The 19,802-nt window shown below is 38.2% G+C and overlaps 1 non-coding gene across 1 annotated transcript; it reads left to right on the forward strand.

Moving 5' to 3' along the window:
• The first annotated feature begins 1,281 nt into the window (after window positions 1-1,281).
• On the forward strand, window positions 1,282-1,388 carry LOC127133444 (small nucleolar RNA R71). The gene has a single exon (XR_007807417.1). It is a non-coding gene; the product is annotated as a small nucleolar RNA R71 (small nucleolar RNA).
• Window positions 1,389-19,802: the final 18,414 nt, after the last annotated feature.

A 19,802-nucleotide genomic window follows, 5' to 3' on the forward strand; every position in this document is an offset into this window, starting at 1 on the left:
TTATCGATGACATGATTACCCAAAAGGCAAGGAATGGAGAAATTTCCAGGATCTTTATCTTTCTTTGCTAATTTGTCCTCGGAAATTGCATTATATTCCAAAGGCTTCGGATCGTCAAGTCTACGTTTGTTGGTAAGGATGTCTTTCAGAAACTTTGCATAAGAAGGTATTTGGGTGATGGCTTTTGTGAAAGGGATTTCTACATGAAGTTTTTCTATAACTTTAATAAATTTTTGATACTGTTTATTGATCTGGGTTTGTTTGAGTCTTTGGGGATATGGTATAGGTGGTTTATATGGCGGGGGCGGTACATACATTTTATCTTTAGGTTCTTCTCCTTTATCTCGACCTTCCTGGTTTTCAGATTCCTCTGGTTCCTTTACTTCGTCCGGGGGTTTGGTACATTCCTTAGAAGTTTCGGGTTCACTTAATCTTGGGTTTGGTGGCTTATCATAAGCGTTCCCACTTCGTAGGGTAATGGCATTGGCTTGTCCTCTCGGATTTTGTTGAGGTTGTCCAGGGAATTGTCCTCCAGGTGTAGTCTGAGGGGCTTGGTTTAAAGCTACCTGAGAGATCTGGGTTTCAAGCATCTTGGTATGAGTAACTATTTGGTCAACCTTGGTTCCTAACTGAGTAATCAATTCGTTAACATGAATGTTTTGGTTCATGAACTCCTTGTTTTGTTGGGTTTGAGCGGTGATAAAATTTTCCATAATTTTCTCAAGGCTCGGCTTTGGTGGTACAGGTTGCATAGGTTGATTTGATCTAAGGGCTTGATAACTAGGTCTCGGAGGTGCATTATTTTGAATAGGGTTATTGTTTTTATAGGAGAAGTTAGGGTGATTCCTCCATCTAGGGTTATAGGTATTCGAGTATGGGTTCCCTTGGGTGTAGTTCACTTGCTCGGAGTGGGTTTCGTTTAATAGACTGCATTCTGCGGATTGGTGTCCTTGGGTTCCACATATCTCACAATCCGACGAAACTGCGGCTATAGTACTCGGGTTTATGCACATATGCTCGACTTTAAGGGCTAATGCGTCCATTTTAGCCTGCATCATGTCTATAGAGCTTAGTTCATGAACTCCTCCTTGGGCTTCCTTCTTCTCTACTGTCGCTCGTTTGACTCCCCATGATTGATGGTTTTGAGCCATGTCTTCGATGAGGGCACTAGCTTCAGGGTAAGGTTTGTTCATCAGAGCACCGCCTGCGGCATCGTCGATGGTCATCTTTGTGTTGTAATGAAGTCCATTATAGAAGGTTTGAATGATTAACCAATTTTCTAAACCATGATGTGGGCATGCTCGTAACAACTCTTTATATCTCTCCCAAGCTTCGAACAGCGATTCTCCTTGGTTTTGGGTAAATCTAGTTATATGGTTTCGAAGAACGGCGGTCTTACTCGGGGGAAAATATCTAGCAAGGAAAACTCTTCTAAGGTTATCCCAAGTCGTAATGGAATTGGGTGGAAGGGAATCTAACCATGATAGGGCTTTATCTCTGAGGGAAAAAGGAAATAATCTTAAACGTATTGCCTCAAAAGAAGCTCCATTGGTTTTAAAAGTATCTGCTAATTGAAGAAATATTTTTAAATGTTGGTTTGGGTTCTCGGTAGCGAGACCTGCGAATTGTCTCTGTTGCACTAGTTGCAACAGGGACGGTTTAAGTTCAAAATTATTGGTTGGTATGATTGGGTTTACTATACTAGAACTAGGTTCTTCATTAGATGGTTGAGCGAAGTCCTTAAGAGGTCTTTGGTTTTGATCTTCGGCCATAACTCTCTTAATTCTATGAAAGAATAAACGTGCGCGAGTGTAACGTTCAGGTTCTGCCAGAGGGTTTACTAAACTTAAACTTCCGGTGCTGCGAGTTCTTCGCATCGATCGGCGGGAAATAACCTAAGTCTAAATGATATAACAACAGGAAAACTTGGTGTTCGCAAGTGTACGAACGCGTCAGAAAACTTGATGCGTTGGAAAACTTGGTGTTCACAAGTGTACGAACGCGTCAGAGTAATATAAAAGATTATCGAACCACAGAGACCAAGTGTCAATCTATCGTTATCTGTCGTTATGGTGTTTATCAAAGGCAATCGAAATAAGTGTTTTTGTGGTGTGCAGTAAAAAGTAAGGTATTGAAATAAAATATAATTAATAAAGACAAGGTCGAATGTAATTCACGTAATCAATTGATAATCCAAGTACTTACTAATAGAACTACTTATGGGCAATGTTTCCTACTTTGTAAAGAACTAATTTAACAGGAACTGTCGCTTTCGCGTATTCAGAATCGAGTTGTACTCCCTAATCAAACCCTCTTATTGTCACTTATAAAAAGGCGCGCATTGCGTTAGAGTAGTAAACCTATTTTTAAGAAATATAGTATCTTGACTAAGTTGAAAAGTATTATAACCTGGATTTCTTAACCAAAAGAGGTTCTCACGAACCAGACTCTAAACTTATAAACGCATCCAAAAATAGTTTTAAAATCTCTTTTCTTCTTGATGTTAAAAACTCCTAATGAACTAGACAAAGCGCTTTCGCTGTTTTTGAAATAGTTAAAAACAATTAAGTTTAAAAAGACGTTGGACGGCTTTCGATCTTACCCAACAAAATTGAAGTGTGGGAAAACTTAAGTTGAAAGTTAAAATAGCCCTTTAAGTGTTTCTACGAACAATTGTACGGATTACTGGTTTAATTACGATCCTTACATTCTAGCCTTATAAATTTAGCTAGACATGGTAAAGTAAAAGTGCATTAAAATAAATAAAAGTAGTACGAGTGCGGAAAGTAAATAAAAGTAGTGCGAGTGCGGAAAATAAATAATTTAAAGCGAGTGCGGGAAATAAATAATTTAAAGCGAGTGCGGGAAATAAAATAAAGTAAAGCGAGTGCGGGAAATAAATAAAGTAAAAGCGAGTGCGGGAAATAAATAAAGTAAAGCGAGTGCGGGAAATAAATAAAGTAAAGTGAGTGCGGGAAATAAATAAAGTAAAGCGAGTGCGGGAAATAAATAAAGTAAAGGCGAGTAATAAAAACCTGCTCCAATCGGAGGGCTGAGTAAATTGCAATGCGGAAAAGAAAATGGCGGCAGGATTAACTTCCTTCCAAAGTGCTCCAAACTCGAGTACAGACTCTATCACAGACTCAATTACACAATTGTGGTAACACTCCAATGCGAAGCAATTACCACTTTATAAAACTGAATATATGCCTAAGTGAAACAAAGTTGCTTCTGATTTCGCCTTGTTCCAACGTTCGGATCTTCGTCTGCTCTAAGTTTGGGTGATTGTAAAACTGAATTCGCGTTTCTATTTATAGGCAAGTAGAAAAGGTGGAATTGACTTGGATGCCCTTCAACTTGAAAATAGAGGAAATCGTTTTCCTCTTGTGGCGCCTGCCACAAGGCCATGGCGCCCGCCACAAGCACAAAGTGGGGCGCCTTAGTGGATGTGGTGGGAAAACGTGGGAGTTGATGGAAGTTTGAATTGGACACGTCATGGCTTGGACTGTGGCGCCCGCCATTGGGTAGGCCGTAAGAGCAAAATGCTGATTTTTAGGGTTTTTGGCTCTTTTTCGCTCCTTTTCTCGATCGGGGCTCCTATTAAGGTAAAAACCTGAAAACAAAGGAAAACACAGTAATAACACAACAAAATGACAATAAAACAACTAGAATGCATGTGAAATCGGAGTCGAAAATACGTAAATTTTAGTGTGATCACACCTCCATTAAATGATCTTACTCAGCCTCGACCTGTGCAAACTCCAGTTGATAACTCTGTTGTACAAGATCATCGTATTGTTTGAGATGGGGGTTCCTCATATCATGATGCTGTTGAATATCATAGTTTTGCATTCTCTGCGCCAGATTCCCATGGGACAAGCCTAGTGGTTAATACTGAACGACCACAAGATGATGAGGTTTCTGAAAGATGTCGCGTGCTAGAGAAAAGACTCAAGCCCATAGAAGGACAAGATACTGTTGAACTGAATGCCTTAGACATGTGTTTGGAACTTGGCCTGGTTATACCCGCAAAATTTAAAGTACCAAAATTTGAGAAGTACAAAGGGGATAGCTATCCAAAGCACCATTTGGTGATGTTTTGCTGAAAAAGACTTCTTATGCCCACAATGATAAGCTAATGATTCGTTGTTTTCAGGACAGTCTGACTGGGGCATCGTTGAGCTGGTACAGGAAGTTAGAAAGGAATAATATTCAGTCATGGTTGGACTTAGCTAACGCCTTCTTCAAGCAATACAAATACAATTTGGATATGGCTCCCGATCGCATGCAATTGAGAGCATTATCTCACGAAAGCAATGAATCCTTCAAAGGGTATGCCCAAAGATGGAGAGAGTTAGCAGGTCGCGTTGAACCACCACTCTTCGAGAAAGAATTAATGGACTCATTTATAGATACCTTGCAAAGTCCTTACTTCGAAAGGATGATTAGTAGTGCAACATTAGACTTTGCTCACATGGTGTCAATTAGAGAACGCATCGAGCATGGCCTTAAAAGTGGAAAAATCCAATGCGCCCCGAGTATCCAGAGCATCGAGAGTAAATCCATTATCAATTCCCAAGAGGAAGATGAGGATGAAATTAATGCAGTCTGGGAAGCTCCACAAGCTCCGTATCAGACACCATCCTCTTCACATGGTCAGTATCCTACAAATCAAGGATCTCCTCAGTATCAACGACATATTCCACCTCAGCAGCCATACAAACGGCAGGATGTTCCACATCGACAACGTCAACATGCTCAACAAAGGCCAAGAAAGCCAGAGAGGCATGTTGATCCGCTTCCCATGCCATACAGTCAAGTACTTCCATATTTGATTGAGAGAGGACTGATAGTGCCAAAGGAGCTAAATCCAGTAAGTCCTCCATATCCATCAGGCTTTGACGCTAATGCTCGATGTGACTTCCATGCTGGGGCACACGGGCATTCAACTAAAGACTACAAAGTGCTAAAGAGCAAAGTACAAACCCTACTTGATTCCAAGATGTTTTCATTTGCGTCTCGAAGCTTGCAAATTAACAATACTCCTTCACCTAGTTGTGCTGGTCCATTAGTCCATGCTATGGAAGAGATTTCTGGGAATAGGTTAGAAGATGATTATCATAATGGTTTCGATGAGCATGATAACGACCAACTATGAAGAAAGTTGGCCCAGCAGTGAACCACGCACGAGAGAGCTTCCTCTACACTAGCAACCATTTGGCTATTTCTAGCATTTCATTTGTATTTTTTCTTTGCATGTTAAGTACTTATCTTCTATCAAGTATTGTTGATTTCCTTTAATGGTAATATTAATGAAATGATCATGCATGTTTTAAACAAATCTTTTCGTATTCACTCATATTTTCCATTTATGTAAAAAAAAAAAATATTTCTCCCATTCACTTATCAAATTATTGTTTTAGCAAAGATTGAAGGGAGGATGACGAAAACAAAATACCCATAATTGTTTATTATATGCTTTTGGATAAAATCCAACTGATGATGTACAAGCACTATTTCAAATCCCCAAACACTGGAGAGATAAGGAGTTAATCCATAGTCAACTACTTCTAGCATAGAAGTAGGTGTTTCTTTGGGATATACAAACCCTTACACTTAACCTGGGGCAGGGTAGTGTTTAGTTAATCTGACTACACATTCTAATTACAAGACGAAGCATCCCGCCTGAGGATGAACTACATGCCATTCTTCGCACACATCCTAAAGTGTAGAAGGAACCTTGAAAAATCCGAAAGTTATGTCGATTGTTCTTCAATGACCAATGACCTGGTAGTCACAAGTTTAAAAAAAAAATAATCAAAGAAAGAGCCCGCTAAGTCGATACCCCCAAAAGGAGACTTAGGAAAAAATTAGGGCAATCCCGATGGACTAAATGCTTCAAAAGCAGTCCAGGCAAAAGTTAGGGATCAAAACAAAAATCAAAAGAGGCAATGAAAATCCTCAACAAAAGCAAAACAAGATTTAGTGACCACCATGTCAAGAATCAAAGGGTCACTAACATCCATGAAGAGAAAAATAAGGTGACTACCATTTCAAGAGATTTTTCACATTCAAACTCTCTTAAAAGTTGAATGTGTATGTTGAGTTAACTGAATATAGGACTGGAGATCATCATGAAGAAGGGGTGGTTTAAAACAAATTTGAGCCTTATGTCCTTTGATTCATAAAACCATGAACCTAGCCACGTTACAACCCTTAATAGACCTAATTGACGTAGGGTTTATTCTGAAAGCATACTACAACAAGGTTGCGTAAGTGACATCTAGATATTTTCTAATCACCTATATTGGCATCATATTCTTGTTGTATCTTTCACACTAGCTAATTTAGCAATGCGTTTGAGCTAATGGTTCATTCGTCACACAATATCACATCACCTCAATAAATGATTTTTCAAACCTGCATGAATATCGCATTAAAATTACCATTGAGACAATTTTCACTGCAAGTAAGAACTTGAAATTAAGGAACTTCAAAGGAGTAGTCATCAGAGGAACTTGAACATTCGTTGGTGTCGACCCGAATCAAGACCACTTCCTAACCCTATGAACCAGGGGCATGGTATCCAATGACTATGAATTGGTTAATTGAAAGACAAATCTCCAAGCATCAATTGATCAATGAGGCAAATAATTTCACAATATTCAGTCCATATGGGGCAAGTCTTTCCAAAGCTCAATTAGGGGCAAACTACTGAAAGATTCACACACTGGGGAAAAATTAGTTCATCCCATGATATATACGTTCCTAGGGTCTCCTTTCAAAGGTGAATTCCTTCAACGACCCTATAGGATGGGGCAGACAAGTTACAAAGAACCTTAGGGCAGAGCAAAAGCACAATCATCATGCATTGATTACGTCGCTACGCTCATTAAATCATTTGCAAGCCATCAAGGCATATCAGGCAAATAAGTTGAGGTTTTCTCAAGAAAAAACACACAATCTATCAACAAGGGATCAAATTGGGGGAACCAAATAACATCCATATCTATCACCCAATCATCACATCGTCAAAAGATCGAGTGTCGGGAAGTTAAAACCTTTCACCAGCCAAAAGTCCAATCCATATTGGCAACTACCAAAAATAAAAAGTCCACTTTGATGGCATATTCATAAACTCAAATCCAATCAACATTGGTACCCAAAAACTCTCACCTTCAAAAAGGGAGATCAATCCAAAAATAACCAAAACTCTCACCTACATACAATAAACACGCATAACTTTCCTGCCAAGTCAGGAAGTTGCATATCAAAAAGCTCTCACAAAAATGAGAAGTTCTCATTTAACCTGCGCCATACGCATACATAACACCATAATTCCTTCCCATCAACCCTTTGATGAGGACATAACCTGATTTTTCCTTCCATCAGCCCTCTGATAATGACAGTCTTTTCCATCAGTCCCCTGATGATGATAATCTTTTCCGTCAACCCTTTGACGATGACAATTACCTTTCCATCATCCCTCTGATGATGATCTTTTCCACTAACCCTTTGGTGATGTCTTTCTTTACCTTTTCCATCAACCCTTTGGTGATGTCACTCCACAGTGAGGTTTCTTTTTGTCAACCCTTTGACGATGATACTACATATATAATTCCTTTTCCACCGACCCTTTGTTGATGTCACTCCATAGTGAAGTTTCTTTTCGTCAACCCTTTGATGATAATACTACATATATAACTATTTTCCATCTGCCCTCTGATGATGACAATTACCTCTTCCGTCAACCCTTTGACGATGACAAATCCTTTTCCACCAACCCTTTGGTGATGTGACTCCATAGTGAAGTTTCTCTTCGTTAACCCTTTGATGATGATACTACATATTTAATTCCTTTTCTACCAACCCTTTGATGATGAAATTATTTTCTGTCAACCCTTTGACGATGACAACTCTTTTCTATCAACCCTTTGATGATGCCACTCCATAGTGAAGTACCTTTCCATCAGCCCCCTAATGATGATAATCTTTTCCGTCAACCCTTTGACGATGACACATTTTCTTTCCGTCAACCCTTTGACGATGACAATCTTTTCCATCAACCCTTTGATGATGCCACTCCATAGTGAAGTTTCTTTCCATCAACCCTTTGACGATGATACTACATATATAATTCCTTTTCCACCAACCCTTTGGTGATGTCTTTCTTTACTTCTTTCCATCAACCCTTTGACGATGATAAATTTTTGGGTTAAATACACTTTTCCCCCCTGTAATGTTAGCGAGTTTAGGATTACCCCCCTGTAAAAATATTTTTTGTAAACCCCCCCTTATGTTATGTAGATTCCTTCATAGAACCCCCTAATATCCAGGTGGCATGGAATCTAATAAGAGTTCCTACACCTGGCATATTTTTAATTTTGTTAAAGTGATTATGTGTCATTTTACACTTTTTAATTTCTTTTTACACTTTTTAATTTCAAAGAAGCAGAAGCAGCGTTACAGAAAAAGCACTTATCAATGCTAGACCGTCTCTCCAAACGCCAACAATCCCGTTCAACCAGCTCCACTGACCCTTCCACCGAATCAACTTCCTCCTTTCTCTCCCGCTTCTCCGAACTAAAATCCTCCATCGAGTCTCATCTCTCCGAATCAATCTCCGATTTGGAAAAACTCGTCGCTCAAAGCTCCTACTTTCTTCCTTCTTATGATGTTCGATCTTCCCTTAAAACTGTTTCCGATTTGAAACGTAGCCTTGAGAATCTCAGCTCCGAGCTTATCCCTAAAAAGAAATTCTCCTTCAAGAATAAGGCTAGTAAGAAAGAGCGAGATTCCGTTGTTCCAGAATCCAAACAAAGTATAGCACCGGTGTACAATTCCGTCCAACCGAGCTATGTGGCGCGTGATTCTCCAGGGTTTAGGAACAAAACCGGTGAGGTTTTGGTTGGAGAGTTTAAAGAATCGGAGATCGGGGAATTCACGATTTCGGATCTAGATTCTTGTGAAGTGAGGATTATTGGTTGCATTAGGGCGCTTTTCATTCATAGATTGAAGGATTGTAGGGTTTACGTTGGGCCAGTAACGGGATCAATTCTGATTGAGGAAGCTGAGGGTTGTGTTTTCGCGATTGCGTCGCACCAGATTCCGATTCATGGTGCTAGAAGACGTGATTTCTACCTTAGGGTTAGGAGGGATTGAAGAAGATCTTCGAGGTGCTGATCTTGATGCTGAGACGGAAAATTGGGCCAATGTGGATGATTTCCGGTGGCTACGTGCGGTGTAAAGTCCGAATTGGTCGATTTTGCCGGAGAATGAGAGGGTTGGGATTGTTGATATATCTAATTCAGGAAGTAGTGACAGGAATTTGGTTGTGTTGCCAAATATTGGTACAGTGAAGTGTAATGGAGATTCTGTGAGAAGCCAAATCTGTTGCAGCCATAACAGGCATTAGTTCCGGTGTAGAATTTGATGGACATTTCATTGGAGTGTGCAAGGGTTTTCTATCTAAATTGAGTTTATGGGTGAGCTGGTGTAAGTGTGTCTCTGCAACCGCAACAGCTAAGAGCCTACTTGGAATCATACATTTCACATGTGAAAATAAAAAAATTAAAAAGCCACGTCTGAAATAAAAAACCAAGATTCCACGCCACCTGGATATTAGGGGGTTCTATGAAGGAATCTATATAACATAAGGGGGGTATTAAAAAAATAACTTTACCAGGGGGGTAACCCTAAACTCGCTAACATTACAGGGGGGTAAAGTGTATTTAACCCTAAATTTTTTCCATCAACCCATTGATGTTGCCACTCCATAGTGAAGTTTCTCTCCGTCATCCCTATGATGATGACAATATTTTCCGTCAACCCTTTGACGATGACAATTACCTTTCCATCAGCCCTCTGATGATGACAATCTTTTCCATCAGCCCTCTCATGATGATCCTTTCCATCAACCTTTTGATGATGACATTCACTATCTTCCATCAACCCTCTGATGATAATATTCCCCAACAATCTCATTGAATAAACAAAACCTTACAAAAAATATCCAAGTACCCAATTACATTCCCACATACATCACATGCATCAATTCATGCATAATTTTCCTGCCCAAAATAGGAAGATTCATCAAACATAATCCCATCAATTATCAATATACTTACGCATAACCTTATACAAAATCAAAAAATCAGTTGCATTCCCATGCACATCCTAAATATCCCCAGCAATTGCATACTTGCGTACATCTCATGCATCATTCCACGCATGGTACTTCTATCCATGTCATAAAAAAATGAAACATAACATAATTCAGCATCCAGGGTCATTCATATGTATCTCGAACGTTCCTAATCTAATTCAATTAGAAATATTACCCTGCACGTGCCCGTGAAATTATTTCCCAACCAATTATTCTTCAACTTTATGATTGATAATGATATTCCCCAGCATCTTTGCTATCATTTCTCCGTATAAGATCCCAATTTTGACCCTAAGATTCCTCATGTAATTCCATCATAAGCATTAGCATTGGAATCATACCTTGGCATCCTCCTTACCCCTCCTTCATTGGGAGGGATCACCTAGTACTTTGTGATTGTATCATACTTGTATTTTATCATTTCATTAACCAAAATACCAAAAATATGTCTTTGCATTTGTTTAACTCTTTTGTAGGAAGGGCATGATTCCATTGATTCATCAAGATCACATCTAGGGTTTGAGACCCTCATGAACAAGAGCACAACCAAGAATTGATCCAATAATGGTTATGAGCATCATATATGAGTCCCAATGTTCTCTACATGTTATATTGATCAAGTTTTTTCAAGAGTTTGAGGGTGATTTGCCTTGGAAACCCTAGTTTGACTAGGTATCTTGAATAAGTTCTCCAATAAGCTATCTCACCAATTGATCAAATTTCTCATAGTACACTTCAAAATTCATGATCTACCATGAGCCAAGAAAGTCAAGAGAATTGGAAGTTAGCAAGTTGGTTATGGTGGTTGGCCAGATGGATTCATCTAATCAAAACTAGGTCTCCCTAAAACCTATCTCCTACAATTTTCACCATGTGAAAATTATTCCAAGAGCAAACTTACTCTAAATGATATTCCAAACAACTTTAATGTTGTGACCTAGATCTAGTTTTGCTTGGAAAATCATTTTCTATATTGAAACATTATAGGTCATTTTGTCTAAACCCTAATTTGAAAGTCAACTTCCCAAGGCCATGACTTGCTCATTTTTTATGATATGAATGATTTAAAAGTTGCACAATCAAATTCAATGTGTATAATTCAACTTTGTTTTTTGGAGTGGAAGCTAATTCAACTTTTTTGAGCATCTGATATGAGGTTACATTATAGGTCACTTTTGACCTATACCATTGATCAAGTGATTTTTCCAAACTGCAAAAATGCCTAACTCTATCATTTCAAATCCAAATGACATTAAATTGGTGACTATTTTGAATGTCTTTGAAAATCTACAACTTTTATTAAGACACTTTTCTCAGTTGAAGCTCATATAAAAAGTTAAGCAAGGTGGAATGTTGAGACATATGGCTTGACACTTAGAAAAATTTTGATATGTCAAAAATTTCCAAACTTCCACCTCAAATTTATCCAAGTTCCAAGCTCCAAATGAGAAAGTGTTGAACATGAAATTTGTTCCTCTTGATCTCATATTTCCAAAGAGCTCAAATTCATTCATTTTGGACAAGGAATGCATAGGCTGCGCATGGCATGAACATGGTGTCATCACTTGGAAAAGATCAAACTTCAAATCCAAATGTACACTTGCTTGTAACCCAAGCTGAATTCAGACTACCTAACATTCATTTGTGGACTTATTGCAATGACTTTATGGGCCTATGCGCGCCTATGCACCCATGCATCATCAATGACAAAATTTGGAAAGTGATTTCAAGTGTGCAAATATCAATGGTTTCAGCTATAAATAGAGCCTCATATGCTCAGCAATCAATACACATTCGCGCCAGCTTTGATCCCCCATCTCTAACCCTCACTTTGCAAAGGATAAACCTGAGAAATTCATTTGAATTTGAGGTTGAATTTCCACTGTTTTGAAATTCAAATCTCCAGGAATCCACAGCCTTGTAAGCATTCAATCCTTCTTCTGCAAGCATTTGGAGTAAGAACAAGCACGAGCAAGATCAAGATCAATTGAATCCTGACCTCCATTGAAGGTATTTTCCAAAAAAATTGATCTCTTCGATTCTCTCAAATTCTTGTTCAATTCTATTGATTCTTTGGTTGTCTGAAGTCCTACGTATGTAGGCAAGAAGATTGAGTTGCTTTAAGGCCAAATTGAAGCAACTCAGTTCATGTACCTCAAATTTCAACTCCATGTATCTCTCAATATACTTGGAGTTAGAGTGAATTGAGGCTAGATTCGAACTCAGTGCCATCTTTACTTTGAAATCATGTCCTTGTTTTTAATATTGGTGATGATTGAAGGTTGACCAGTCCGGTGAGGATCACCGGAGAAGAAGATCGGAGCTACAGCTCCGGCCATGCGCTGGCATGTCTCACAGGCACAGGATCCATGTAATTTGTTTTAATCACGATCGTTCCTTTTGAATACCAATGTTATGGCGCGCTGACTCATCTGCATGGTGGAACGCGTGTTTTTGGCCACTTGATCTGCCACCTCAATTAATGAGGGAGATCAAGTGGTCCACGTTTTTTCGGATATTTTAATTTTCATTTTAATTGCATTATTTTCAATAATTCATATTAAATTCAATACTGATCCAAATAATATGGGATTTTCACCGAAAATTTTCAAATATTTTTCTCTTTCATATTCTAAATTAAAATTACTTTTTTGGATCATTATTAATATTTTTCATGAACTAATTGATTTTGAATTTGTTTTTAATTGTTTAAAAATATTTTTAAATGTCCAAAAATTCTGAAATTTTTTCTCCAAGGTCATTTGACCTTGTTTGACCTATGATATATCTCATGGCCATTTCTTTGGTGTTTTGATGAGATTTTAGAAATTGGACAAACCATATTTAATTTAAATGCACTATATTAGTATTTTTTTAATTTGAATAAATGCCAAATAAATTTGTTGACCAATTGTGATGACTTGTTTATGTTTGACTCTTGTTGTTGGGCCTTTGTAAAGGTTGATTTGACTTTGTCAAATTAATATCATTGGATTTAGGGGATTGATGGGATGTACATTCCATCTCCCAAAATGAATGGATGATATAAATTTGGTAAAAGTCCTCCTTTGACCAATTTGTGTTTTGATCCATTCCCCTCCCACTTCATCTTATTCCCTTTCTTCATTCATTCATTCCATTTGGCCTATGACATCTCAAAGTCCTAATGCTAGTTCATTGAAAAATTGACATGAGTATGGATGAGATTAGGTCACACCTTTTGCATATTCTTTTTGTGTGGGATATGTTTCATGAGCATAGTCCATTATACTATGTCTCTAACATGCATTAACACCAAAATTCTATTGCCCGACCTCAAATAGTTATGACTTCTACATAAGTCCAATTACGATTGCTTAACATAGCGCTAAATTTGTGACATAAAAGGCATAAGAATTCTAGTTATTGAGATTGTAAGTCTCCCCTCTTTCATGGTATTGTGTGGAAACTTGGCCTTCTTTCCCTCCTTTGGAAGATGTTTTGGTTCAAGGATTCATGCATATGATAAGTGTGTTGAGTGTTCTCCAAAGAATGTCTTGAAATGAAAAGCAAAAGCAAAACAATACTAACTTCTAACCAATTAACTACTAATTTTTAATTTCAAGCCTTTACTTTAATGCAATTTACTTTTAGCACTCTATTTCATTTTCCATTGTTCATATCATTCTAATTGTTTATGTTAATGCAATTTTCACTTTGTCCATTTGGACCATATTGTGTGATGTATTTTGTTTGTGTATACCATGCTTGTTATTGTGGTTTTTGACCATTAATGTACATAATAATAACAAAAAAACCTAAAAAACTTTTGAGTGGACTGTTGGCTTGATCTTGGACAAATGGACTTAGAATCTAGGCAACCTTCCTATGCTAAAGGACTTGGCCAACGCCAACTTGTTGAAGAACCAAATGCTTGTAACTTGAAATTCATCTATTACATCTTTGAATACCTCTCTAAGTTCATTTGCAACATGATCATTGTGAAACTGTTATTTTGAACCTGTGACTTGTGGAATTCATCTATTGCATGGGTTATTTTGGAGAAGATCATGGAATGGATAAGCTTGGATGTGGTCATCTTTATTTGATGCTTGCTCTTCAAGATAATATAATTGTGCATTTGTGTGTTGCTTGATTCTAAAAAGTCTAAGGGAATTCTGGGTTTCTATTGACATTCTTGTCTATTGGATTGCTACCCATTTGGTCAGATCTTTTCAACTCTAAACTTTTAATTTTGTGCATAGGATAGTCTCTTCATCTTCTCCCCATTTCTTTAATTTCAAAATCTCTACCTCTATTTTTTTCAAAATATTCTTTGTGTGAACTACTTTTATTCCAACTTTGACCACTTTTGCAAAAAATAGAAACTTTGGCCTTATGCATTTGCATTTTCAAACTTCTTTTCTTAAATCAAACTTGTAAATAGACTTAAATATACTTGACTTAAATTTTCAAGAATCCAAATATAACTAACTCATTCAAACCATTTTTAGACCTTTGTGCTTTTCAAACTTAATTTTTGTTAAAAACAATGCATCCACTTTGGAATTTGTATCACGAACTACGAGGTTTTGATCCCTCATTTTTATGTTGGTACGTAGGCACAAGACCGAAGGTCTTGTCAAACACAAAAATATAATTAATGAATTCTTTTCTCATCCCCCCACTCTATTTATTTGTAAACATCACTTTATACCAAGTACATACGCACACAAAAGGGGCTCCCTAGAAGTACTTAGGACACTTTGGATGCTAACACCTTCCCTCTGTGTAACCAACCCCCTTACCTATGATGGCGCATGGTAGAGGTCTCCGACAACAAAGGTATAACCGGTTTGGGGTTCCAGAAAGGCTCATCAACTGCAAGGTCTGAAGATATGCAACTTAGCTTTTGTAGCGGAGGGTTCATTCAGGGCAATGAACAACACTTAGCTGCTGTGCTAGAGGATGACGAAGAGGAAGACTGTACCAATTTTGTGATGCATGGAAGGCTTGCAACAATTGGACGACTGTTGATATTCCTGTTATTTTGCATCGATCTAAGTAATTTCTTTTATATGTTTTCAAAATCCTTCTCCTATGCCTAAGGGAGAAGAGAATGTTGTTTGAGAATTTTCAAATTGATCATTAATAAAATTAATTCTTTTCATCCACATCTATGATGTTTTGTTTTTACTTTTTACTTTATTCTGAAAACATTAATCACAAAAAAATAAATAAACAATATAATTATCCATCTGCGTAATATTTGGTCACAAATTCACTTCTCTAAAATCAAAATATCAAATCATTATGCATGTTGGTTTCTAACCCCATTGAATATAATGATCATTCTCCTTCTCCAAATTTTGAATTCCATGTTTTCGAGGCCGAGGAGGAAAGTGATGAGGAAGTGAGTGATGAATTATCTCGTCTTCTTGAGCAACATGAAAAGACCTTTCAGCTGTTCAACGAGTAGGTTGAGCTAGTTAACTTGGGTTCCGAGGAAGATGTGAAGGAAGTCAAGATTGGGTCTCGCCTGTGTCTAGATGTCAAGAAGGGGTTGATTGAACTTCTTCGAGAGTATTTAGATGTGTTTGCTTGGTCCTATCAAGACATGCCTGGTTTGGATTCTGAGATTGTGAAGCATAGATTACCGTTAAAGCCAAAATGCACGCCAGTCAAGTAGAAGTTGAGGAGGACCCATCCTGATATAGCAGTGAAGATCAAAGAAGAAGTGCATAAGCAGATCGATACCGGTTTCCTTGTGACAGCTGAATATCCGTAGTGGGTGGCCAATATCGTACCTGTTCCAAAGAAGGATGGAAAAGTATGTATGTGCGTTGATTATATAGATTTGAATAAAGACAGTCCGAAAGATGATTTCCCTCTGCCGCACATTGATATGTTAGTATATTATACAACTAAATTCAAAGTCTTTTCGTTTATGGACGGATTTTCCGGATATAATCAGACCAAGATGGCACCCGAAGATATGGAGAAGACCACATTCATTACACCCTAGGGAACATTATGCTATAGAGTGATGCCTTTCGGTTTAAAGAATGCTGGTGAAACTTACCAAAGAGCAATGACTACTCTTTTTCATGATATGATGCACAAAGAGATTGAAGTCTGTGTTGAAGATATGATTGCTAAGTCCATTGATGAAGAAGAACATGTTCAGCACTTGTTGAAGCTATTCCAGCGTTTGAGGAAGTATAAACTCAGATTGAATCCCAATAAGTGTACTTTTGGTGTTTGTGCTGGTAAGTTGTTGGGATTTATTGTCAGTGAGAAGGGTATTGAAGTTGATCCTGCCAAGGTCAAAGAAATACAAGAGATGCTTGCGCCCAAAACTGAGAAGCAAGTCAGAGGTTTTCTCGGCCGCTTGAATTATATCTCAAGATTCATTTCACACAGTGGGTTTCCTTGTTGTGAAGATTAAGGAGGAAGTGCAGAAATAGATTGACGACGATTTCCTTGTAACCGCTGAGTATCCGCAGTGGGTGGCCAATAGTGTACTTGTGCCAAAGAAAGATGGAAAGGTCCATGTGTGTGTTGATTATAGAGATTTGAATAAAGCTTGTCCAAAAGATGATTTCCCTCTGCCACACATTGATATGTTGGTAGACACTACTGCTAAATTCAAAGTCTTTTCGTTTATGGATGGATTTTCCGGATATAATAAAATCAAAATCGCACCCGAAGATATGGAGAAAACCACATTCATTATACCCTGGGGAACATTCTGTTATAGAGTGATGCCTTTTGGTTTAAAGAATGCTGGTGCTACTTACCAAAGAGCAATGACTACTATTTTTCATGATATGATGCATAAAGAGATTGAAGTTCATGTTGATGACATGATTGCTAAATCAATTGATGAAGAGGAACATGTTGAACATTTGTTGAAGCTATTCTAGCGTTTGAGGAAGTATAAACTCTGCTTGAATCCCAATAAATGTACTTTTAATGTTCGTTCTGGTAAGTTGTTGGGCTTTATTGTCAACGAGAAGGGTATTGAAGTTGATCCTACCAAGGTCAAAGCAATACAAGATATGCCTGCACCCAAAACTGAGAAGTAAGTCAGAGGTTTTCTTGGCCGCTTGAATTATATCTCCAGATTCATTTCCCACATGACTGCCACATGTGCGCCTATATTCAAGCTTCTTTGGAAAGATCAGTCTTGTGATTGGACCGAAGACTGCCAAAAAGCTTTTGACAGTATCAAAGAATATCTGCTTGAGCCTCCGATTTTGTCTTCGCCTGTTGAAGGAAGACTGTTGATCATATATTTTATTGTGCTTGATGAGAGTATGGGTTGTGTTCTTGGTCAACAAGATGAGACTGGAAAGAAAGAATTTTTAATTTACTACCTCAGTAAGAAGTTCACCGACTGTGAGACTCAGTATTCTATGCTGGAGAAGACTTGTTGCGCATTGGCTTGGGCTGCTAAGCGCCTGCGTCAGTATATATTTGAGAATCCTTCTTTAACTGGGAGGATTTCCCGTTGGCAGATGCTGTTATAAGAGTATGATATCGAATACCGATCTCAGAAAGCGATCAAAGGTAGTATCTTGGACGACCATTTGCCTTACCAACCAATTGAAGATTACCAGTCAGTGCAGTTTGATTTTCCTGATGAAGAAATTTTGTACATGAAAATGAAAGATTGTGATGAACCATTGCTGGAAGAAGAGCCAGAACCTGGTTCCCGTTGGGGCATGGTATTTAATGGAGCTGTTAATCAATATGATAATGGTATTGGGGCAGTGATCATTACTCCTCAAGGCACACAACTACCATTTACAACTAAATTGACTTTCAAGTGTACAAACAATATGGCAAAATATGAAGCTTGCATTATGGGGCTTGAAGAGGCCATTAATCTCAGAATCAAGTATTTAGATGTCTTCGGAGATTCAGCTTTGGTTGTGATCAAATCAAAGGTGATTAGGAGACAAATCAACCCGGTTTGGTACCATATAGAGATTATGCGAGGAGAATTTCGAATTTCTTTACAAAGGTTGAGTTTCATCATATCCCTCGAGATGAGAACCAGATGGCAGGTGCTCTTGTAACATTGGCGTCAATGATTATGGTGAAGTATTGGAATGAGGTTCCCAATTTGTCGATGATGCGTCTTGATAGACCAGCTCATGTGTTTGCTGTTGAAGAGATCAAAGACGAGAAGCCGTGGTATCATGACATCAAATGTTTCTTCCAAAGTCAAATTTACCCGTTTGGGGCATCTTTGAAAGATAAGAAGACTTTGAGAAGATTAGCCGGTAATTTCTACTTGAATGATGATGTACTGTACAAGAGAAACTTCGACATGGTCTTGCTTAGATGCGTGGATAGACACGAAGCAGACCTGTTGATGACTGAAGTGCATGAAGGTTCCTTTGGTACTCATTCCAATGGACATGAAATGGAAAAGAAGATGTTGCGAGCAGGTTACTATTGGCTGGAAATGGAATCTGACTGTTGCAAGTTTGTGAAGAAATGCCACAACTGTTAAATTTATGATGATAATATTCATATTCCTCCGAGACTTTTGAATGTTATTTCTTCCCCATGTCCCTTCTCCATGCGGGGAATTGATTTGATTGGTATGATTGAGCCCAAAGCTTCGAACAGACATCGTTTAATTTTAGTGGCAATCGACTACTTCACAAAATGGGTTGAAGCGACATCGTATGCAAATGTAACCAAGCAAGTTGTTGTAAGGTTTATCAAGAATCAGATCATATGCCGTTATGGTGTGCCAAGTAAAATTATTACTGACAATGGATCAAACTTGAATAATAATCTGGTGGAAGCTCTTTGTAAAGACTTCAAGATTGCACATCATAATTCTTCTCCCTACAGGCCCAAGATGAATGGGGCTGTTGAAGCTGTGAATAAGAACATTAAGAAGATTATTCAGAAGATGGTTGTCATGTATAAGGATTGGCATGAGATGCTCCCATTTGCTTTGCACGGGTATCGCACATCCATCCGCACTTCAACAGGGGCAACCCCATTTTCTATTGTATATGGTATGGAAGCAATGCTCCCCGTAGAGGTTGAGATTCCTTCATTGCGTGTGCTCGTGGAATCCAAGTTGACTGAGGCTGAATGGTGTCAGACCAGGTATGACCAGCTAAATTTGATTGTAGAGAAGAGATTGACTGCCATGTGTTATGGTTAGTTATATCATCTGAGGATGAAGAAAGCTTTGGATAAGAAGGTCAAACCTCGGGTATTCAGAGAAGGTGACCTTTTTCTCAAGAATATCTTGTCGTTCAAACCATATTCTAGGGGAAAATGGCCTCCTAATTATGAAGGCTCATATGTTGTTAAGAGAGCCTTTTCAGGCGGTGCTTTGATTCTTACAACTATGGATGGTGAAGAGTTCACTCGTTCTGTGAGCGCAGATGCAATCAAGAAATACTTCGCCTAAAAAGAAAAGAACAGCTCGATAGGTTGAAAACCTGAAAGGGCGACTTTGGCAAAAAAGAGCGTCTCGGTAGATTGAAATCCCAAAAGGGCGATCCAAGCAAAAATTAGAGACATAAAAACAGAAAAATTTCCCGATAAGTTGAGTACCCACCTTGGGGAAACTTATGCAAAAATTAGGGATTATAGAAAGTAACTGCAGTCTGATGATCAT

The sequence above is a fragment of the Lathyrus oleraceus genome, chromosome 3 (genome assembly GCF_024323335.1).
Source record: "Lathyrus oleraceus cultivar Zhongwan6 chromosome 3, CAAS_Psat_ZW6_1.0, whole genome shotgun sequence".
NCBI lineage: Eukaryota > Viridiplantae > Streptophyta > Magnoliopsida > Fabales > Fabaceae > Lathyrus > Lathyrus oleraceus.